At 41.1% G+C, this 15,557-nt stretch overlaps 1 protein-coding gene across 1 annotated transcript in view; it reads left to right on the plus strand.

The window, feature by feature from the left end:
• The window catches only part of CERS3 (ceramide synthase 3), a 134,570-nt gene that overhangs the window by 60,110 nt on the left and 58,903 nt on the right, over positions 1-15,557 (plus strand). The window lies entirely within an intron of this gene.

Genomic DNA, 15,557 nt, shown 5'->3' on the forward strand with positions numbered 1-15,557 from the left:
GAACTTTACTTTAACATCTCAAAATCAACAGGCAAGCTTACCCTAGCCTCACAGACAGTTGAACATCATGTTAGGGTTGAGTGACTGGGAGGCAGTGTGTTACTTTCCCACACACCCTCAACTCTAAAACCCTAGACATAAGAACTCATTCTCTTGCCAGCATTTCTGGATTTCAAGGAGAGTTAGTTACATGCATTTGGCATGTTCTTGATCTTGATATTTTGCTGAATTCACCAGCTCACTGCAGAGGGCAGCCAATACCACTGTTTGCTGTCTCCAGAGAGTTTGGGCTGCAAATAAGCCAGTATTAGTAGACTTGACTATATAAATTTTTTGTGGGTAAAATTTTTTCTGTACTGATGTTGACTGATCCTCAGTTGGAGGGTTAAAGAAAACCTCAACAAGCTATTGGAAGTTTGGGAGCTAGGTTTTTCATGGTTTTCAAAAGCATCAGTTGTAGTGTATTATTCTGGCTTAAATAGCTATCCCATCAGCTTGAACCTGTTACACAACCATCTTGTGGTGCCAAAGAGGAAAAGTCAGTTCCTTGTTGTTAGTCTGGCTCCAGACATCTGTCTAAAATTTGTAACTCTGCAGACTCACTTCTTAAGGACATTTTATTAGTCCAGATTTGTTGGGAATTTACCGTGAACCAAACACAGTGCAGACAAGAGGCCCATTTCAAGATTCAAACATTTTAGAGGTGCTGTGGGAGGCGGTTCACCATCTAGCTGCTCTGTTCTTCTCAGTTGCTTTTGCTACGCATTTTGTGGTGAGATGAAGGACTGAGTGTGGAGAAAGCTCCTGGGTGTTGCTATCTGAAAGGGATCTGAAACCCTGAGAAAAAGAACAGGAGTTTGACATCACATGTGTCTTTCTCTTTCTTCTCCTTTCCCTTTATTCCCTCAGCCTCAAGCAGGTTTGCTTTCCCCTTGTGAATTTCCTTATGTGTTTGTACAACTGTGCTGCCAGTTCTCGTGTCCTCCAGTTCTTTTCAGGGAACTTATTTACAGCCATTTTTCAGTCAATGTCAGCAAGAGTTAACTGCTTTGATTTCCTAAACATTGCTACTGTCAACATTAGGTAGACGGTCCAGTTGGCACGGGCCAAACTGCTTTAATCATTTATTTGCGTTTTTCTTCAAAAGCATTTAAATTTCAGGCCTATGTTTTTCACGTTGTATTCCCAACTATTGTATTAAAATAATGGCTGCTATATTTGTGAATTATTGGATGTATTTGTCTACTTTATACAAATACCACCTGAGAATCATTCCCCAACCCAGGGATCTAACCCAGGTCTCCCACATTGCAAGCGGATTCTTTACCAACTGAGCCACCAGGGAAGCCCATTCAGTGAAAAAGATCCTCCAAAGGTCGATAAATGATTCCCCTGACTCCTGACAGTTTTTCTCCTTAAATAAAAGGAGCAGATACTGATTTAGTCCCAGATGGTTGACCTGAAGGGAAGGAGCGTGTTGCAGTTGATGTTTCCTGTGTCATCGCTCCACTTCTTGAACTCATCACTAGATGTTGTGAGGAGCTCACAGATGAATGAGGTGTAGCTCCTCGCCTGCAGGAGTTCATGACGGCAGTAGAAGAGATCTTTTTGTATCCACCACCTTATTCATATATTTGAAGAGTATTAATACTGACCTGTGTTTTTTGGATATTCCAAAAGGAAAATAATAAGACATTTCTTTCAAATCAAAACTACAATGAGATATCTCCTCACACTGTTTAGAATGGCTGACCATCATTAAAAAGTCTGCAAATAATAAATGCTGGAGAGGATGAGGAGGAAAAGGAACCCTCCTATATTCCTCCACTGTCAGTGGGAATGTAAATTGGTGCAGCCACTAAGGAGAACAATATGGAAGCTTCTTAAAAAACTAAAAATAGAGCTACCATGTAATCCTATAATCCCACTCCTGGGCATATAGGAAAAGATGAAAATTCTAACTCAAAAAAATACATGTACCTCAGTGTTCATAGCAGCACTATTTATAATAGCCACAACATGAAAGCAACATAATTTGTCCACTGACAAATTGATAAAGAAGATGTACACATTTACAATGGAATATTACTTGGAAGTAAAAAAGAATGAAATAATACCATTTGTAGCAACACGGAAGGACTTAGAGATTATCATACTAAGTGAAATGTCAGACAAAGAAAAATATCATATTGTATCACTTATATGCAGAGTCTAAAAAATGATACAAAGGAACTTACAAAACAGAAATAGAGTCACAAATGTAGAAAACAAAGTTATGGCTACCTAAGGAGAAAGTGAGGGAGGGATAAATTAGGGATTTGAGATTAACAGATACACACTACTGTATTTAAAATAGGTAAAAGACTAAGTAAGACCTACAGAGGAATTGTATTCAGTATCTTATAATAACCTACAATGGAAAAAATTCTGAAAAAGAATAGATACATATATATATATAGCTGAATGACTGCTATATACTTGAAACTAACACAGCATTGTGAATTAACCATACTTCAGTTTTAAAAATGGTTAAAAAAGAAAACATTTCTAACTGTGAAAAATACTCAAACAACTTCCTTACCTCCAAGGATACATATGCTAGTGGTAACTTTATTTCCCCACCACTGGTTCATGGGACCTTGGGCTTCATCTTTTGATGATCCAGGTCTCACTGGTATCAAAAAATGGTTCCCTGAGAAGCCTCATATGAAAAAGAATTTTGTGGGCGATGAGACAATATAAACCCTTGAAATGGCTGTTAAAAAGAGGACAGTTTTAAGGAGACACAACAGAGCCAAAGCCTCCAGCAGTGCTCTCAGCTGATGTCCATCAGAGGGAGACTAGAGTGAGGACATGATAGTCTTTTTCTTTCCTTTTAACGTCTGAGGCCTCAGTTCTGAGCAGGCAGGCAGGGGTCTGCTGGGTCCCGTCAGCTTCCACGCCTACCTGGAATGGCAGTGTCCTTCCCTCAGTCACCAGAGGAGATGCGGGGCTGCGCCAGGCCAGAGGGCTCTGTTGTAGCTGCTGCTGCTCCCTGGGACCGCCCTGCAGATGCCTGTCTCAGAACTAGACTTTCCAGTCACATGGCTTCTGGAGGAGACAGCACAAGTCATCGCATGTGTTTGCTCAGAGTCTCACTCGCTGGGGAGCTCCTGCCACACCCCACAGGCTTGGCACTTCTGCTGCGGCTTGTAAACTTGTGAAAGACAACTACCACAGTCCATAGAACTTCAGAATGAGGGGCCTTATTCATTATTTAGCGCAACCCCTTTATTTGTTTCTCTGTATGGAAATCATTTCAAGCTTGCAGAATAATTTCAAGTATATTACAGAGAACTCTTACCTGTTCCTTTTACCCAGATTTACCAGTTAACATTTCCTTGATTTGCTGTATTTCTTTCTTTTTCTCTCTCAATACACACACACACATACACGCTCATGTCTGTGTGTGTGTATATGTGCCTATATATGTATGCACATATACACACACATTTTTTTCTGAACCAAAGTTGAAACCATCACACCCTTTTAATCTTAAATAGTTCAGTGTGTATTTCCTAAGGACAAGGACAGTCTTCTACAGAATCTTCCATCAGTTTCAAGAAAGGTAGCAATCTACCATCCGCGTTTTGGTTTTATCAATTGATCTGATAGTGCCTTTCATTGCTTTTTTTCCCCTCATTACCAGATTTGGCCAGGATCACATTCTGCATTCAGGTGTCATCCACCTGAAATAGTCCTTCTTGTGCTGGGTACTTCTTGCCTTTCGTGTCATAGACATTGTTGAAGTATTGCGACTTAGTTTATTTTTCACGTGAGAAGTTAAGATAGTTCTAGGATAGCACTGCTAGTTATGAAAGAATCAAGACCAGAAATAGGACATTTGAAACACAAAACAGGTATGTTTCCAACTAAATTACTTAATTTGATAAGAGCAGACATGGCTGCCTTGCCTAAGTTTTAGAAAGTTTCTTCAACTATTTGGTCACTTAGAAATATAAGCCATCTCTAAAATGTAAGATAGGCAAATTAAACGCCTATAGAACCAATATTTGTTATCCTGAAAGGCTCAATGCTTACACCCACAATTAGCAAGAAAAAAAGACCTTTAATTTTTATTAGAAAAAAACAACTTTTGGTGACTGTCTTATCCAGCCCAGCAAAACCAACTATACCAACAATGTGATTTTTTCAAACCATGTAAACTTTAGCAATTGAAAGTGTAAAGATGGGGAACAAAACCCAAAACAGAGAAAAGGCGAAGCTTTGCCCTCCATAGGCACCATGGTAGTGTGTCCATTTGGACAGGTTAAAAGCCAGTGTACAGAGCAGAACTGAGGAGTATTCTCTGTGAAAAGGGAGATTCCATAGGCCCCACAAGGTAAATGTGCAAGTGTTTGTGTGTTCACACATGTCTGCACACTTGATACATGTGTGTTCAGGACACATACTTGATACACATGTATTTGAGCCACACAACATTTAGATGAGCAGATATGTTTTGTTTTTTTCCTTCCTATTCTTCTTTTGTTAAAGAAGAATTAAGGCTGAGAGATTGGACTGTCCTTCAGGTATCATTCTGGATCTCACCCCAAAAGATCTCCCACAATTTCCACTTTTTGTTTCAGTTCAGCTTGTTACATGCTGACTATGTAAACTATAACTTCACTAGAATGACCTGTGGAGGCTTAAAAAAATATTCATGGTTCTAATTCAGACCAGTTAAACTAGAATCTACAAACTGGACCCGGACACTGTGTTGCCCTCCATGTGGTGTTGACTAGCACTTTGCAGTAGGAAAGGGGCTGGTGGTGGAAGCCATCTCAGCATAGTGATGGCCATAATAAGCTATAACTACCATGTTTGAGTGCTCACTGTATGCTAAGCTCTTCCCATTTGTCAACTCATTTAATCCTCATAACAACCTGATGAGGTGAGTTCTGTCTTATTACAGAAGAAACTGAAGCCCAGAGAAGCCAATAACTTGCTGTAGATGCCCAGGAAACCATGATCCAAATGTAGCAGGCTCCAGCGCCCGTGCTATTGACTGACCGCTCCTCTCTGCAGGGGCTTCTCTGTCTCTGGGGCTGTTTGTCAATGGCAGTCTCTTCCATTTCTAGAACTCTTAAGTTTGCAAAGATGACTCTGTGTTTCTCTGGAGCCTCTTATTCAGAGAGGTGGGGTTAGTTTCACCCAAGGAACAGGAGGTAGTGTAGGTTGCTAGGCAAAAAATAGCAGCCTCAGTCCCAGAGCCCAACTCTGATGATGCTAGGCCAAGTATTGTTTTTGTTGTTAGATCGCTAAGTCGTGTCTGACTCTTTGAGACCCCATGGACTACATGCAACACGGCAGGCTTCCCTATCCTTCACTATCTCCCGGAGTTTGCTCAAATTCCTGTCCACTGAGTTGGTGGTACTGTCTGACCATCTCATCCTCTGCCACCTCCTTTTCCTTTTGCCTTCAGTCTTCCCCAACATCAGTGTCCTTTCCAATGAGTCAGCTCTTTGTATCAGGTGATCAAAGTGTAACTTCAGCTTCATCAGTCCTTCCAATTAATATTCAGGTTGATTTCCTTCAGGATTGGCTTGTTTGATCATCTTTTAGTCCAAGGGACTCTCAAGAGTCTTCTTCAGCACCACAATTCGAAAGCAGCAATTCTTCAGTGCTCAGCCTTCCTTATGGTCCAGTTCTCACATCTGTAGGTAACTACTGCAAAAACCACAGCTTTGAGTATAAGGGCCTCTATTATTCTCCTTCCCCAAACCTGCAGAGATTCCCAAAGTTCTTACAGGGAAGGCCACACCTCTGACCTTGGCTTTCTAGGCCAGTGGGAGATGGCTGCATTCACCAATCTAGCTTCATCTTGCACACCCAACCCACGTCACCCCTCCTCCACCCCATCCCATCCCCTGCCCCCACCCGCCTTGCCACACCAGTCTTCTTTTTAGCCCTTGAATTTTCCATAATGCCTCCACCTGAGAGTTTTGTACATGTCACTCCCTCTAACTCTGTCTCCCCTTCAGCTATAGAGAGATGAGGGAAATCTCTATTCAGTCAAAATCCTGGAATATTCTCCCTTATTCTTTTCTTTTTTTCTTTGCAAGGACCACAGTAAAATTGTATGGTTAGGTAGATATTTACATTCTTGATAGGATGTATAAAGGAGGTATTTTTGAGTAGATTCCTTTGTTAATTTTGACATTGACAAATTCCCATTAGGAGGCCTTGTATGGGACCAGGTCCTGGAGTAGGCGATGGGAGAATACATGTGAGATGAAGGCATCATGGCCACTGCCTGTGGAAAGTTTGCTGGCTAATGAGGAGTCAGCTCATCTAAGAGCTTTCACTGTAAGGCAGAGTGAATCAGCCCAATGCTCTAAAGAAGTTCATAGCAGAGGAGCCCTGAAGGCAGTTATAAGAGGTGATCAGGAGAGATTTTTTTTGTAGTGGAGTCCATGCTTTGATAGGTGTGAGGAATTTCAGATGAAAAAAGGAAGGGCATTCTAGACTGAGAGAGTGCAAAATAAGGCACTCAGTTGCTTAAAGACCCAGAAAATCATAATAGCAAATAGGCTTTATTATATTATTTCCCTTAATCCCTGTGGATGCAGGCACCAAAATGTAAGTCCTACTAGTGCGGGAATTTCAGTCTGTTTTACTCATTCTGGCTCCCACAAAGTGCCTGCTATCATTTCGGTGCTTAATAAATATTTATTGAATGAATAAGGTAGGTACTCATTGCTTCCATTTTACAGTTTAGAATACACACAAAGAAGTGACTCAGCTTACATAGAGTCAGGATTTTAAGAAAACAGTGGGGATATATTTTATAATGTTAGGGGTGAGAAAAACATTTTAAAGCATAACACAGAGAAAGCAATTGTAAGGGAAACAGTTGATAATATTGGTTACAAAAGTGTTTTAAAATTTTATTTGTCAAGAAAAATTATAAACAAAGTTGTAAAACTCAGACCATGTGATATTATTTAACATGATTAAAAAGTAATGCATTATCATTAATATATGAAGAGCATTTAGGAATCAGAAGTAAACATCCCCCACCCAAAATTGGACAGATACCACAAAGAAGCAGTTCACAAAAGTACACATCATAATAATAATTTTTAAAAACTCATATATAACTTCATTTCACAAGAAATAAAAAAGTAAATATATAAGCAGTATAATGTTGTTTTAGGTAAAAGCTGACAGACTACAGTGTTGATCAAGATCCCAGGAACACTCGCATACACTGGGTGCAAGAATATAAATTGGTGCAGTCTTGATGAAAAGCATTTAGCAATAGACTCCAAAATATAAAATGAATATACACTTTGATTCAGAATTTTAGCAAGTTGGGAGGAAGTGAACAATTTAATCAAAATGTCTTCACAAGTAACATTCTCACAGTGTTCTTCATAATGTAGCAAAAATTTGGAAACAAATGTCTATCAATAAGAGATTAGCTAAATAAATTATGTATAAATGGATTTCTGTGCATTTATTACATAGAATGGTATATAGGAGGGGTTGGCAAATTGGCTCATAGGCAAAATCCAGTTCAGTGAACTATTTTGCTCAGTTCAGTTCAGTTCAGTTCAGTCGCTCAGTTGTGTCCGACTCTTTGCGACCCCATGAATTGCAGCACGCCAGGCCTCCCTGTCCATCACCAGCTCCCGGAGTTCACTCAAACTCACGTCCATTGAGTCCGTGATGCCATCCAGCCATCTCATCCTCGGTCGTCCCCTTCTCCTCCTGCCCCCAATCCCTCCCAGCATCAGAGTCTTCTCCAATGAGTCAACTCTTTGCATGAGGTAGCCAAAGTACTGGAGCTTCAGCTTTAGCATCATTCCTTCCAAAGAAATCCCAGGGTTGATCTCCTTCAGAATGGACTGGCTGGATCTCCTTGCAGTCCAAGGGACTGTCAAGAGTCTTCCCCAACACCACAGTTCAAAAGAATCAATTCTTCAGCACTCAGCCTTCTTCACAGTCCAACTCTCACATCCATACATGACCACAGGAAAAACCATAGCCTTGACTAGATGGACCTTAGTCGGCAAAGTAATGTCTCTGCTTTTGAATATACTGTCTAGGTTGGTCATAACTTTTCTTCCAAGGAGTAAGCGTCTTTTAATTTCATGGCTGCAATCACCATCTGCAGTGATTTTGGAGCCCCCAAAAATAAAGTCAGACACTGTTTCTACTATTTTGCCATCGATTTCCCATGAAGTGATGGGACCGGATGCCATGATCTTCGTTTTCTGAATGTTGAGCTTTAGGCCAACATTTTCACTCTCCTCTTTCACTTTCATCAAGAGGCTTTTTAGTTCCTCTTCACTTTCTGCCATAAGGGTGGTGTCATCTGCATATCTGAGGTGATTGATATTTCTCCCGGCAATCTTGATTCCAGCTTGTGTTTCTTTCAGTCCAGCGTTTCTCATGATGTACTCTGCATAGAAGTTAAATAAGCAGGGTGACAATATACAGCCTTGACGCACTCCTTTTCCTATTTGGAACCAGTCTGTTGTTCCATGTCCAGTTCTCTAACTGTTGCTTCCTGACCTGCATACAGGTTTCTCAAGAGGCAGGTCAGGTGGTTTGGTATTCCCATCTCTCTCAGAATTTTCCACAGTTTATTGTGATCCACACAGTCAAAGGTTTTGGCATAGTCAATAAAGCAGAAGTAGATGTTTTTCTGGAACTCTCTTGCTTTTTCCATGGTCCAGAGGATGTTGGCAATTTGACCTCTGGTTCCACTGCCTTTTCTAAAACCAGCTTGAACATCTGGAAGTTCACGGTTCACATATTGCTGAAGCCTGGCTTGGAGAATTTTCAGCATTACTTTACTAGCATGTGAGATGAGTGTGATTGTGCGGTAGTTTGAGCATTCTTTTGCATTGCCTTTCTTTGGGATTGGAATGAAAACTGACTTTTTCCAGTCCTGTGGCCACTGCTTAGTTTTCCAGATTTTGCTGGCATATTGAGTGCAGCACTTTCACAGCATCATCTTTCAGGATTTGAAACAGCTCAACTGGAATTCCATCACCTCCACTAGCTTTGTTCATAGTGATGCTTTCTAAGGCCCACTTGACTTCACATTCCAGGATGTCTGGCTCTAGATTAGTGATCACATCATCATGATTATCTGGGTCGTGAAGATCTTTTTTGTATGGTTCTTCCATGTATTCTTGCCACGTCTTCTTAATATCTTCTGCTTCTGTTAGGTCCATACCATTTCTGTTCTTTATCGAGCCCATCTTTGCATGAAATGTTCCCTTGGTATCTCTAATTTTGTTGAAGAGATCTCTAGTCTTTCCCATTCTGTTTTCCTCTGTTTCTTTGCATTGATCGCTGAAGAAGGCTTTCTTATCTCTTCTTGCTATTCTTTGGAACTCTGCATTCAGATGCTTATATCTTTCCTTTTCTCCTTTGCTTTTCGCCTCTCTTCTTTTCACAGCTATTTGTAAGGCCTTCCCAGACAGCCATTTTGCTTTTTTGCATTTCTTTTCCATGGGGATGGTCTTGATCCCTGTTTCCTGTACACTGTCACCAACCTCATTTCATAGTTCATCAGGCACTCTATCTATCAGATCTAGGCCTTTAAATTTATTTCACTTCCACTGTATAATCATAAGGGATTTGATTTAGGTCATACCTGAATGGTGTAGTGGTTTTCCCTACTCTCTTCAATTTGTGTCTGAATTTGGTAATAAGGAGTTCATGATCTGAGCCACAGTCAGCTCCTGGTCTTGTTTTTGTTGAGTGTATAGAGCTTCTCCATCTTTGGCTGCAAAGAATAGAATCAGTCTGATTTCGGTGTTGACCATCTGGTGATGTCCATGTGTAGAGTCTTCTCTTGTGTTGTTGGAAGAGGGTGTTTGCTATGGCCAGTGCATTTTCTTGGCAAAACTCTATTAGTCTTTGCCCTGCTTCATTCCGCATTCCAAGGCCACATTTGCCTGTTACTGCAGGTGTTTCTTGACTTCCTACTTTTGCATTCCAGTCCCCTATAATGAAAAGGACATCTTTTGTGGGTGTTAGTTCTACAAAAGGTCTTTTAGGTCTTCATAAAACCATTCAACTTCAGTTTCTTCAGCGTTACTGGTTAGGGCATAGACTTGGATAACTGTGATATTGAATGGTTTGCCTTGGAGACGAACAGAGATCATTCTGTTGTTTTTGAGATTGCATCCAAGTACTGCATTTCAGACTCTTGTTGACCATGATGGCTACTCCATTTCTTCTGAGGGATTGCTGCCCACAGTAGTAGATATAATGGTCATCTGAGTTAAATTCACCCATTCCCGTCCATTTTAGTTCACTGATTCCTAGAATGTCGATGTTCATCCTTGCCATCTCTTGTTTGACCACTTCCAATTTGCCTTGATTCATGGACCTGACATTCCAGGTTCCTATGCAATATTGCTCTTTACAGCATCGGATCATGCTTCTATCACAGTCACATCCACAGCTGGGTATTGTTTTTGCTTTGGCTCCATCCCTTCATTCTTTCTGGAGTTATTTCTCCACTGATCTCCAGTAGCATATTGGGCACCTAATGACCTGGGGAGTTCCTCTTTTGATATCCTATAATTTTGCCTTTTCCTACTGTTCATGGGGTTCTCAAGGCAAGAATACTGAAGTGGCTTGCCATTCCCTTCTCCAGTGGACCACATTCTGTCAGACCTCTCCACCATGACCCGCCCGTATTGGGTTGCCCCTGCAGGCATGGGTGGTTTCATTAAGTTAGACAAGGCTGTGGTCCTAGTGTGATTAGATTGACTAGTTTTCTGTGATTATGGTTTCAGTGTGTCTGCCCTCTGATGCCCTCTTGCAACACCTACCATCTTACTTGGGTTTCTCTTACCTTGGGCATGGGGTGTATCTTCACGGCTGCTCCAGCAAAGCACAGCCACTGCTCCTTACCTTGGATGAGGGGTATCTCCTTACCGCCACCGTTCCTGACCTTCAACGTGGGATAACTCCTCTAGGCCCTCCTGTGCCTGCGCAGCTAGTAAAATTTTATTGGCACACAGCCATACCTGTTAATTGATACATTGTTTATAGCTAGTTTCACATTGCAGTGGTCACTTGATGAGTTGCAACAGAGACCAAATGGCCCAGAGGCCTGAAATATTTATTATTTATCCCTATTAAAAAATATTTGCTGATCCCTAATTTATAAATATGTTCATTGACATGGAAAGCTCTCTGTAACATGTTTGGTTGCTAAGTCGTGTCCAACTCTTTTTGTGACCTCATGGACTGTAGCCCACCACGCTCCTCAGTCCATGGGATTCCCCAGCCAGAATACTGGAGTGGATTGCTATTTCCTTCTCCAGGGGATCTTCCCAACTTAGAGATCAAAACTCTGCCTCCTGCATTGGCAGGCAGATTCTTTACCCCTGAGCCACCAGGGAAGCCCAAAAGCAGGGTATAAAATCACAAGCACAGTGTACTCCCTGTTATATAAGATCATGTGGTAATAGGAAAGGGAGAAACACTTTTAAAATATATTTTTAAGAAAGATGCTTTGAATTATGTTTACGAGACATAGTATGTACTGGATTACCTGAGAGTTGTGAGATTTTAAGTGATTTTTACTTTAACCTCTTTATATTTTCTGTAATTCCTAAGTTTCTAAAAAAAAAAGTTACATAAGTAAAATGGATAGATGACTATTATATTGAGTTCAGAGTTCATATTATTGAATAAAATCTTGAATTAACAACTCACAAAAAGAAGTAGAACTACTAAGGGAACTGTCGAAGGTTCCAAATAATGCAAGCGGAAATTGTTTTATTTTTTAAATTAGCAAATTTTAAACCCAGTTGGTACTGGTTGGAGGGTTCAATAAACCTCTTCTTTGATAAATTGCTTGTGTCCTTACCAGTTCAGTTCAGTTGCTGCTGCTAAGTCGCTTCAGTCGTGTCTGACTCTGTGCGACCCCATAGATGGCAGCCCACTAGCCTCCTCTGTCCCTGGGATTCTCCAGGCAAGAACACTGCAGTGGGTTGCCATTTCTTTCTCCAGTTCGTGAAAGTGAAAAGTGAAAGTGAAGTCACTCAGTCATGTCCAACTCTTTGCAACCCCATGAACCGTAGACACTAGGCCTCCCTGTCCATCACCAACTCCTGGAGTTTACCCAAACCCATGTCCATTGAGTTGGTGATGCCATCCAACCATCTCATCCTCTATCGTCCTCTTCTCCTCCTGCCCTCAATCTTTGCCAGCATCAGGATCTTTTCATATGAGTCAGCTCTTTGCATCAGGTGGCCAAAATACTGGAGTTTCAGCTTCAACATCAGTCCCTCCAGTGAACACCCAGACCTGATCTCCTTTAGGATGGACTGGTTGGATCTTCTTGCAGTCCAAGGGACTCTCAAGAGTCTTCTCCAACACCACAGTTCCAAATCATGCACTCAGCTTTCTTTATAGTCCAACTCTCATATCCATACATGACCACAGGAAAAACCATAGCCTTGACTAGATGGACCTTTGTTGGCAAAGTAATGTCTCTGCTTTTGAATATGCTGTCTAGGTTGGTCATAACTTTCCTTCAAAGGAGCAAGCATCTGTTAATTCCATGGCTGCAGTCACCATCTGCAGTGATTTTCGAGCCCAGAAAAATGAAGTCTGACACTGTGTCCACTGTTTCCTTATCTGTTTGCCATGAAGTGATGAGACCGGATGCCATGATCTTAGTTTTCTGAATGTTGAGCTATAAGCCAACTTTTTCACTCTCCTCTTTCACTTTCATCAAGAGGCTTTTGAGTTCTTCACTTTCTGCCATAAGGGTGGTGTCATCTGCATATCTGAGGTGATTGATATTTCTCCCGGCAATCTTGATTCCAGCTTGTGCTTCCTCCAGGCCAACATTTCTCATGATGTACTCTGCATATAAGTTAAATAAGCAGGTGACAACATACATCCTTGATGAACTCCTTTTCCTATTTGGAACCAGTCTGTTGTTCCATGTCCAGTTCTAACTGTTGCTTCCTGACCTGCATATAGGTTTCTCAAGAGGCAGGTCAGGTGGTCTGATATTCCCATCTCTTTCAGAATGTTCCACAGTTTATTGGGATCCACACAGTCAAAGGCTTTGGCATAGTCAATAAAGCAGAAGTAGATGTTTTTCTGGAACTCTCTTGCTTTTTCCATGATCCAGCGGATGTTGGCAATTTGATCTCTGGTTCCTCTGCCTTTTCTAAAACCAGCTTGAACATCTGGAAGTTCACGGTTCATGTATTGCTGAAGCCTGGCTTGGAGAATTTTGAGCATTACTTTGCTAGCGTGTGAAATGAGTGCAGTTGTGTGGTAGTTTGGGCATTCTTTGACATTGCTTTTCTTTGGGATTGGAATGAAAACCAGGATCCTGCCTCAAGGCTGTACCACCATTTGATTGCTCCTTCTCGGTTTTTGTATCCCCTCCCTTCCCTGATCAGCAACTGTTTGAATCTGCCTTTTGGGACTCAGGGAAGGTCAGGGATGCTGAATGAAGCCTAGATCCTACAAACAAGAAATGCAGAACACAGAACAGATCTGTACTCTACAGCCCCACAGAATCCTGCTTAGTTTTAATTCAGGGAAGTGTGAAACTATGACTGATAACTTCCTGTCAAAATAGGGCATAGGACTGCCTCAGTTTGGAGAACAGACACTGAATTGGAACTATTTCTGAGTTCCAAGTCCTAGATTTGAGTTTTGTATGATTAAAATGTCAATCTCTTGGTCTCCCATTTTGGTGTAACAGACCCAACTAGAAGTAATTGGAGGAGAGACAACTGGAATTTTAATAGACAGAATAAATCTCATTTCTTTTCAGAAGAATAAGCATGAAACCAGGTCTGGACCTGGCACTTTGTGGACACTTGTAGCCAGGTAGCCAGTTGCCTAGTTTTATAAAAAGTAAGGTTGCAGTTATTAGCTTCTTTCAGACATTGTTCTGAGAATGTCTGGTGGCCTTTAAGTCTGACACAGCTCAGAAAACTCAAGTTCTTAGCAATATAAGGACTAGTCTGAAATTACACCCATACTGTGACCTACTCATTTCCATGGGTATCTGAACCATAGCTACTCTATTTTGATTTTTAATTGTGATATTCTCCTTAATAGCCAAAGCAGATACTACAATTAACAATGTTAGTGTTTTTCTAGGTATAAGAAGATGCAAGGATTGGGATTCATAAAGTCTTTTCCTGAAAATATCTATCTGAAGGACTGTTCTTCCAGTTTTTCCCAGAGCGCTTCATTTTTTTATCTCCACCCTGAACTCCTTTCAGGGGTGTGAAAGGTCAGCAACTGCAGTGGCCATTATTTGATCTTTGTAGAGGTAGATGGCAAGTGCCAATTTTCAGTTGATAGGGCCCCTTCATGGTCTTAAGCTTGACTATGATTTTGGGGGCACATCTCCTGACCATTTTCTCCCACGGTACTGAGAATGCTGACAATTCCCAGGTCTGGCAAATATTTATCTGATAGGCCATTCAATATGCTATTACTGTACTAGGCCATAAAACAGTATCCAAAATTCTCTGGACCACCTGTCTTACTAGCCTCTTGGTCCAGGAAAACATTCTCTCTTGTTGCTTATTCCCATATCTAGAGTTACACTGTTATCATCAATCTCATATGAAACTATATATTATCAGAGGCTCAGTCACACACTTGGTAATGTAAGAAACAGCAATTTTGTAAAACAGGCAAAATACAAATAACATAGCCAGCAGTATTAGTAAAGTTATAAGTAAAAATTAAGCTAAGAGCTTCCATTAGATGCAGCCCAGTATATCCCAGGTCATCTGACTTAGTCTATTCCATACGAATCCTTATCTTCCAGGGAAATTATATATTGGCACTGTCTATAAGGTATATAGCCCAGTTTCCTAGTGTTACTAGACTGATTATCCTTCAGTTCAGTTCAGTCACTCAGTCGTGTCCGACTCTTTGTGACCCCATGAATTGCAGCACGCCAGGCCTCCCTGTCCATCACCAACTCCCAGAGTTCACCCAAACTCATGTCCATCGAGTCAGTGATGCCATCCAGCTATCTCATCCTCTGTCATCCCCTTCTCTTCCTGCCCCCAGTCCCTCCCAGCATCAGAGTTTTTTCCAATAAGTCAACTCTTCGTGTGAGGTAGCCAAAGTATTGGAGTTTCAGCTTTAGCATCAGTCCTTCCAAAGAACACCCAAGACTGATCTCCTTTAGAATGGACTGGTTGGATCTCCTTGCAGTCCAAGGGACTCTCAAGAGTCTTCTCCATCACCACAGTTCAAAAGCATCAATTCTTCAGTGCTCAGCTTTCTTCACAGTCCAACTTTCACATCTTTAGTAGACTTAATTGTTCCCAACATAGAGGAGACTTTAAACCTAAATCATCGTAGCCTGGTGTTATCTATATTAATCCATCCAGAAATTGTGGGAGATTTTTTTCCTTTGCTGAAACTTTGCTTGTTGCTCTGATTGAGCTTGAGTAATAGAAGAGAATTCAAATTTATTACCAGGGTCAAAGCAGGCATTATTAATTGGCCAAGTGAGGAGATCCCATCCAGTAGTA

Source organism: Capricornis sumatraensis, chromosome 19 (genome assembly GCF_032405125.1).
Source record: "Capricornis sumatraensis isolate serow.1 chromosome 19, serow.2, whole genome shotgun sequence".
Lineage (NCBI taxonomy): Eukaryota > Metazoa > Chordata > Mammalia > Artiodactyla > Bovidae > Capricornis > Capricornis sumatraensis.